Source organism: Aquarana catesbeiana, linkage group LG03 (genome assembly GCF_042186555.1).
Source record: "Aquarana catesbeiana isolate 2022-GZ linkage group LG03, ASM4218655v1, whole genome shotgun sequence".
Taxonomy (NCBI): Eukaryota; Metazoa; Chordata; class Amphibia; order Anura; family Ranidae; genus Aquarana; species Aquarana catesbeiana.
The window spans coordinates 636,064,701-636,073,686 of record NC_133326.1 but is presented as its reverse complement, the minus strand read 5'-3'; the positions used below and the strand labels follow the sequence as shown (position 1 = coordinate 636,073,686).

At 41.4% G+C, this 8,986-nt stretch overlaps 1 non-coding gene across 1 annotated transcript; it reads left to right on the top strand.

Annotated features, from left to right (window-relative positions):
- The first annotated feature begins 8,244 nt into the window (after nt 1-8,244).
- TRNAK-UUU (transfer RNA lysine (anticodon UUU)) lies at nt 8,245-8,317 on the top strand. The gene has a single exon. It is a non-coding gene; the product is annotated as a tRNA-Lys (tRNA).
- The last annotated feature ends 669 nt before the right edge of the window (nt 8,318-8,986 follow it).

Sequence of the window (8,986 nt, the reverse complement as noted above, 5' to 3'; positions counted from 1 at the left end):
TTTCTTTTATATCTTTAAAGCGGAGGTCCCCCGAAAAAAAATAAATATTAAAAGCCAGCAGCTACAAATACTGCAGCTGCTGACTTTTAATACATGGACACTTACCTGTCCAGGGAGCCCGCAATGTCGGCAGCCGAAGCCTATCTGTCCGTCGGCTCTCGGCTGCTGCCACCGCCATCCTCGGTAAGGGAATCAGGAAGTAAAGCCATGCGGCTTCCCTTCCTGGTTTCCTACTGCGCCTGCGCGAGTCGCGTTGCGCGGCCTTACTGGTCCCTGCTGTCTCTGGGACCTGTGTGTCTCCCAGAAGACAGTGGGGGAGGACAGAGTAGGCGCTGGGAGTGGTGTAGGTCACCGCGATCACGCGGTGATCTATGCCAGGAAGTGGAAGCAAATACCTGTATTAGGCAGGTATCTGCTCCCTCCTCCCCCCTGAAAGGTGCCAAATGTGACACCGGATTGGGGGAGGATTCCAAAAAGTGGAAGTTCCATTTTTGGGTGGAACTCCACTTTAACCACCACAAAACAAAGAAAAAAAAATGCATATTACATTATGTTACAACAGAGGCAGCTGACCCACAACAAGCACTATGCAAGGGGCCATATGAAATCTACTGCTACAGAAATTCACAAACAAAAAGACCTGAAGAAGCATGTGGCTGATTTCTAGAGGTCCCATTCTAGGGACATACTAAATGCAAATAGAATTTTTGAGGGAATTGACAATCACTTTGTGTACATTCTTAAAGAGGAAGTAAACCCTGGTGGGTTTTACTTTCTCTTTATGTCCCTGCAAAGGTAAAGCATAAAGGGCTACTATGCATTGCATAGTAGCCCATTATGTGTCACTTACCTGCAAACCGAAGCCTGCGATGTCACAGTTGTCCCCACTAGCAGGGAGCGTCCATCTTCGCCCCTCTTCCTTCAGGGGCCGCAAATTCTGGCTCTGTGACTGGCCAGAGTCGCGTGACGTCACTCACGATGTGCCCTGTCTAAAGTGTCGTAGTCATTGGCAAGAAGAAATTAGGTGTGGGTGCGGCGCTGTTCTGGTTTTATGGCAAAGTGTTATGACACATATTAAAGTCACCTCTGATAGGTGAGTGAAAGTATGAAAATGTTGGTTGATAAAAATTCTTGAAAAACTTTATCCCAAAAAAGGAGTAACAATCAAAAGTGATTTTGCATAAAAATAGAAAATGATGTGTATGTAACTTGCTTCAGACAGTGGCTGATCCTATGCAACTCACTGTTTACCATGTGGTGCTGTTATATCAAAATATGCCCATGTATTCATACCGTACATTGATTTGAAGTGCTAAGGTGAGTGGGAAGGAAAAAGGAAGGGGGGGAGGGGGGGAAATGGAAGGGAAAGGGGGGGATCCAGTCAATGGTAAATTGACTTGTGCTCAAAATAACAAGTGTTAATCAGAAAAAACAATGTTGCTTTGAATAGTCTTAATTATAATGCACAGGTGATAGTTGTGCCTGAAAGCTTATTCCTCTTGGTACACAATATTATTCAATGAAATCTTCTTATTCCAGTGTTCATTAGTGACAGTGCTTGATATTCCTGCTCTTATTGTGCAAACACTCACCGGATACTTTCACCCCTGCAGGGGTATTGCGCAGTCACAGTCTATGCCACTGTGCAGCAGTTCCTGGCAATCCCGGATCGTGTAATGTTAACATAAAAGAGAAGGGGTGCCCAAAGCATAAAAACGTTTAAAACCCTTATTCCAAAAGTAACAGAATGGTACTCACATTGTAAAAGTTGAATTCAAGCATAAACGATCTGAGTTTAAACCGTCAAACAATCCTGTATTCGTTGGGAGATGATGCACGACGTTGGTCAGGCCACGCCCTACGCGTTTCATCATTGGACGTCTACGGGAGTGTGCCCCTTGCTGCATCTCCCACCCTTATATAGTGTGCGGTGTTCATACTGTACTTGTGCACTTAGATTGCTGGCGGCCATTTTGCCTGTGATTATTGCAGACTGGCATCTGTGCCTATTCCCTATCTGCTGCGGTTATACAAGTTTGTTCTCACTTTGTGTTTGAATTAGTGACACCGCAGACTTATCCCTGATATCTGGAATTGGTGCCACTGCTCGTTTAGTGCTTTAGTTAATCATGATACACTTATTTGCTAAAGGCAGATTTAAATGAAATCCCGCATACCCCAACCAGGGTCTGTTGTCTTAACGGTTATGCACAACAATATAAGAAAGTAAAAATATAAATATATAAAAATAAAAAATAAAAAAAAATTAATTAAATTAAACTAAAAACACATAGCTAAAATCATGTCAGATTAAAAGAATTTCCTCAATCACACAAACCTTGATTATTAAATATTTTCCTATTGTTGAGAGATGAGATATTGAAATTATTTATACCTGGAGTGTATACTATTGTTATTTGCAACATTTGATATAAGAATAATTAAATTAATTCTAACAGGGGATTACTTATCGACGTTCTCCATCATTAAGAGACAAAATTATAGTTAGCCATCACTCACCTAAATCAGAATCTACACTGACGACTTTTGGTACATTCCCTTGTAGAAATTGCGACATATGCGATTTTGTTTATGATTCATGTGAAATTCCGCTTCCAAACGGCCAGATTCACAGAATCAAACACAAAGTTACCTGCCAATCTGTAGGTATAGTATATCTGGCCACCTGCACGTGTGGCAGCTATTACGTTGGGAAAACCAAACGTCCATTCAATGTACGCATTCGCGATCATATAAAACCATTATATAAGCACAAGACATCTACTTCAATTAACCGACATATAGCAGATCAACATAACTATGATCCCCATGTTGTGGGCTTTACAGCTCTTGAGCATGTCCCTGCACATGCCAGAGGTGGTGACATCGATCAAAAACGACTCCAATTGGAGACAAAATGGATACATACCCTGGATGCCACTAAATACCCAGGGCTTAACGAGTATATTAGCTTTAAGCCATTTCTCTAAATATTCTTTTAATCGATCCAGTTGCAATGGTGGTTGCACATCATTACTTTTTTGCTCCTCCCATCTCTCTTTTTCCCCTGTCTGTTCAAGATTTAGCCTGTGTTCGTTATTTCTATTATCCTTTTATTTTTCATTAACATCCGTGCCTATAATATCATGAATTATCTTATGTAATGCATATACCACTTTAATGCTCTTTATTTTGTCATGTCGTGTCATAAATTGATGTTTTCACATATGTTTGTGTAGTTCTGCGATTTGCGAATTGTCATACCTGCCTGTATTGGGTACACGCTGTGGACATGGCCCCCCCTTTCTCCCCCCCTTCCTCCTTCCTTCGCCCTATTGTGTGCGGGCGTTTTGGGGCTTATATTGGTCCTATGCTTGTTCCCACCTGCTTTCATTCCACCCACTGTGCCCCCGTTGGGTCTCGCGTGCCGTCGAACGCCACTTCCCTTCTTCTCTCTGTTTCCCCCTCTTTGCCTTGCACGGCTTCCCTATAGCAGCCCCTTATGACCTCTATGTTGGGTCCTACGGGTGGCGCAGGTCCACTCTGGCGCTGGTACCCGAGCTCATGGGGATACCCTGGCTGTATGGACACCCAAGGGCATTGCAACCCAGCAACTGACATCTGGTGATCTTATGATCATTCCTCCTCCAGTGTACTCTGCTGCCGCTATTGGCTCCACAGTACAGCGCAGTGTCTGTAGCGTGTTTATACACGTGACATTTGACACTGCCGCTAAGCTTCCTGGTCCTTGTAGGCCCGGGAGCCTCGGCGAGTTGCGCATGCGCAGTGGCTCTTTTTGTCCGCTCACACGTGCAGTGACGTCAGACGCTGCACGTGTGTTTGGGTGGCATAAGATCGCCGGCATCCCTGGCCACAGCACCGCCGGGGATCAACAGGACACCGACGCTTCACCTCTATACTGCTCTGGTATGCTCACTAAAGCCTGCAATCTGTTTATAGGACAAGCGTTGCTTTTTTCTTAATTTATATGCGTTCCCTTTTCTGTTTGCTTTTTCCTTAGCACAATAGACTGTGCTACCAACTCCTTGTCTTTTGGATCAGCCATCTACCTAGCCCTTTGCACTATCCATCCTAGGTAAGTGCAACAATGATGATATGTGGTAGTTTGCCTAAATATCATCTAATATGGCTTACTGACTTTGATGGGCCTTATTTTTACCATCCATTATCCTTAGACAATCTATGTCCAGACCTTATCATCTTATATGTGGACGGTTTGATGTTAAAGTGTGTTCCGGTGTCCTGTGTATATAAGCATCATATATAAACACTGTAAGTATTAGTTTGAGACTATGTTAGTCCAATCATTTATCCGTAGATTTGTGGACCTTGATTTGTTCTGGTACCCACTAAAACCACTATACTTGCTTTATCTGTAGATATTTTCTGCCAGGTCCTCTTATCTGCTCCCTGCAGCTGCTTACTGTACCCCGGGCCCTTGGTACGGCTCTTGAGGCTCTCTGCGCCTGCCCCCGGTGACTTACAGGTAGTCATTTTTCCATCTTGTGGGTAGCTTGGTTTGCTTGCTGGGTGGTTGGGTGATTGGGTGGAGGATGGGTGGGCTTACCGATGTGCACTACGGTACCCACGGTTGCACTTTGGGTGTTGTTCGCAGGTTCATGTCTGACAGTTCGCAAACATAGTAAATGTCTATTCACATTTCAACCTTTTCTAATGTAATTGATTCTCTATTTGCTGCAATTTTGTATATATTGCTTTTTGACTGTGAATTTCTCTCTATAGATTGTATAGTAGCGACGTAGGTATAACCAACTGTCCCTGAGGAAGCCACTTCTGGCGAAACATGTGGGACCCTCAAATACGTGTCTACGGGATTGGCCGCTACATTCTCAGACCGAATCTTGTAAAATCTCGCTACAAATGGTTTTAAATGTCTTATAATTTGATGCACACCTTGTCTATGTAACAAACTATACATTTCTTATTTTTTAAATTTTGTTAATAAAATTCATGTTTTTTATCTAATTACATTCTGTTTTTTTTGGCACCGCTATAATCCCCGCATCCCTATCCTTCATACGAGTTTCTAATCATTGGGATGAGGTGGTGTGTCATATTGAGGACTACCCAACAATCCCCCTCCTAGTATGCAAGATGTATACCATGTGCACTGAGGGCAATTTTGTGATTGTTACAGGTATTTTTGTTTTTCATACTTTTTGTACAATTGCCTTTTTATGCATTAACTACTTTTGTATAGCTCCATATTTTTTGGTAGAATTTTTTGTGATTTGTTACTTATGTGACCTTTCTTTGACCTCAGTCCAGTATGTCTTTTTACCTTTGCACGGTGTGATATCATTGTTATGCGGCGTTGTTGGTGGATGAAGTTTTGTGTTTCACTGAGCAACTCTGCTGCATGTTAGATTTTGTTTGGAGCGATAGTTTAAATTACTTGAGCTGCTTTCCTGCTCAATACCATTCTACTTTTTTAAAAACGTAAACTTACTGTATATGCAAAACCAAGGAAACAAAGCAGATATTCCTATAAATGCTACCAGAAACTAATTATAGATTACCCGCATTGTGAATAGACATGTGCACTGCCAAAAGATTTGTTCGTGTTCGCTTTCATTTTCATTTTTTTTTGTTTTTGTTTTTCAGGTCATTCGTTATGATCGAAATTCATTATTTCGAATACATTTAATTTGAATTTGTTATGTTCCATTCGTTTAGATGCGGAATTCGTAAATTCAAAAATTCAAAAATCTGAAATAATAACTAACTAATAATAACTAACTAATAATAACTACCGAATATACTCGAGTATAAGTCGAATTTTTCAGCACATTTTTTTGTGCTGAAAGTCCCCCCTCGACTTATACTCGAGTCAAGCACTTTTCTGCAGCAAAAAATTTCATTTTCCGAACCAATTTTGGGGCCCTGTATCTCAGGGCCACTTGGTGGAGTTTGCATACCAAATTTGGGGTTCCTAGCACTAAGTGGCCCCAAGATACGGGGGCCCAAATTTGTTCCACTGTGTCCATCTGCAGCAATGTCATTTCGGGACACTTTGGGTTCAGAGACCCCAAATTTTGGCTGCAGCTAGGGGGCATCTAGGCACACTTAACTACCGAGTTTGAAGTTCGGGGGACCTATGGCTGCAAATGGGCACAGTGAGGCATGCAAATGGGCACAGTGAGGCTGCAAATGGACATTGTTGACCCTCTTTTCCACTTACAGTAGCTGTGCATTTCTCACCCTCATCTTATGCTGGGGTCAATAAGTTTTTCCCATTTTTTTGTGGTAAATTAGGGCCTCGACCTATACTCGGAACGACTTATACTCGAGTATATACGGTAACTATTAAATTATAGGTGATCTAAAAAGAATGGTAATGTTATAAAAGGTTTATAGAATACCAAAACAATGTGTGAACACTGATAATATCTGCTGCATAAACTCAAAGGTAACATGTAAATAGTTCATTGCATCAAGAGGGCTCCTCCACCACTGAATTCCCTCAGTCCTCCTCAATCAGGATCGTATATTAACACGTAGAAAAATAGAAGGGGAGGCTCTCCATAGTGTAAAAATTTTTTTTTCAAATAAACCCACAGAAGATCCCCCTTAAGCAATTGCGCTTACACAGTAAAAAGGTTAAAACAGCTTGACATGCACAGCATCAGCTCACCGCTGGTCGGAGCTCTGAAGGCCCGCCCACCTTGATGAGTCCCGGGATGACGCTGCCTGTCTCCAGCTGGTATGTCGCGTGGTCACGGGCTGACGCGTTTCGTCATTCCATCTTCAGAGGGCGTGGCCATGCAACACGACTCTACATTTTAAATAGCATGGGAGACAGGCAGCGTCAACCATCTCATCAAGGTAGGCGGGCGTTCAGAGCTCCCACCAGCAGACTGAGGGAATTCAGTGGTGGAGGAGCCGATCTGAAAGAGTAAAGGAGAAGACAGGCTTGTCTTTGTCTTACCTTTGGTAAGCTTACATCCATAAGGGTTATTCACGCGGTGATGTGGTGATGGTCTAGTTGGATATGTGCACTCCTGAAGAATTACATTCCCAGACTGCGATTATTGTCCTCTTGATGCAATAAACTATTTACATGTTACCTTTGAGTTTATACAGCGGATATTATCAGTGTTCACACATTGTTTTGGTATTCTATAAACCTTTTATTTAGGGACTGTTGGCTCCTATATACTGCATTGGACTCCTGATATATATATATATATATATATATATATATATATATATATATATATATATATATATATATATTTTTATGATGACTAATCTCATGTCCATTTTCATTTACTTGTGAGCTGAGTGACATTACAATTCTTTTTAGACCATTTGAACTAGCGCTGTTAATACTTGCTTGTGATAAGAGAGTATGTTTTGTTGTATCATTGTGTTTTTATTTTTATAACAGCAGCTTGCAATTAATTTTAGTGGATTTATTTCCATCCCTGATTTATTATACTGTGAGTGCTTGGACCTGAGCTGCTTGGCAACTCTGGTATTTGTTTTTTTCATTAAATTATAGGTATTGGAATTTTCTTTAAAAATTTGTCTGTTTGTGAACAAAATGAATACTAATTTATTTGAAGTTACGAACTATCTGAAATGACGAATGCCACGTCTAAATGAATGCAACGTAACAAATTAATATTGTATTATAATAATAATAAAAAGTTTTTTTTTATTATTATTAATGTGTTCCGTTCTATTTGTTTAGATGCCGCATTTGTTGTTTCGGATAATTCATAATTTCGGATAAATTTGTATTCATTACGTTCACTAACAGCCATATTTGAAAGAAAATTCCAATACCTATAATTTAATAGTTAGTAATAGTTATTATTGCTTAGTTAGTTATTTCGGGTTTTGGAATTTTTGGATTTCCGTTCTTATTTTTGGATTTACGAATTTTCGGAAAAGTTAAATGGGTTTTCCCCTTACTCGAATATTTCCAAATGAATGAATTTGTCGAAATTTTGTCAAAACGAATTTGGAAGGAAACAAATTGCATCTGAAGGTGAGAGCATGGTATGAAAGGTGGTGGGACTCTCAATGCACGGTGTAGGAAATATTGTTGTATGAACTGTTAACCAGGAAAAACATGTGTCATATGAACATGTGATGAATTGATTATTGTAAAAATAAATTAATTAATCACAGAACTAATGCACACATATATCAAATAGTTGTAGTTTAGTCATGTGACCAGACAGGTCAACAGGAGCCCGGATAGCTCAGTCGGTAGAGCATCAGACTTTTAATCTGAGGGTCCAGGGTTCAAGTCCCTGTTCGGGCGTTTCATTTATATCTTTAAAGTTGAGGTCCGCCGAAAAAAAATATTAAAAGCCAGCAGCTACAAATACTGCAGCTGCTGACTTTTAATATATGGACACTTACCTGTCAAGGGAGCCCGCGATGTTGGCACCCGAAGCCGATCTGTCCATCGGCTCTCGGCTGCTGCCGCGGCCAATCCTCGTGTGGCTTCACTTCCTGGTTCCCTACTGGGCTTGCGCGTCCTCACTGGTCCCTGCTGTCTCTGGGGCCTGTGTGTCTCCCAGAAGACAGCGGGGCAGGACAGAGTAGGCGCCGGAAATGGCGTAGATCACTGCGGTGATCTATGCCAGGAAGTGGGAGCAAATACCTGTATTAGACAGGTATCTGCTCCCTCCTCCCCCCTGAAAGGTGCCAAATGTGACACCGGAGGGGAGGAGGATTCCAAAAAGTGGAAGTTCCATTTTTGGGTGGAACTCCACTTTAACCACCACAAAACAAACAAAAAAAAATGCATATTACATTACAGAGGGAGCTGACCCAAAACAAGCACTATGCAAGGGGGCCATGTGAAATCTACTGCTACAGAAATTCACAAACAAAAGACCTGAAGAAGCATGTGGCTGATTTCTAGAGGTCCCATTCTAGGGACATACCAAATGCAAATAGCATTTTTCAGGGAATTGACAATCAC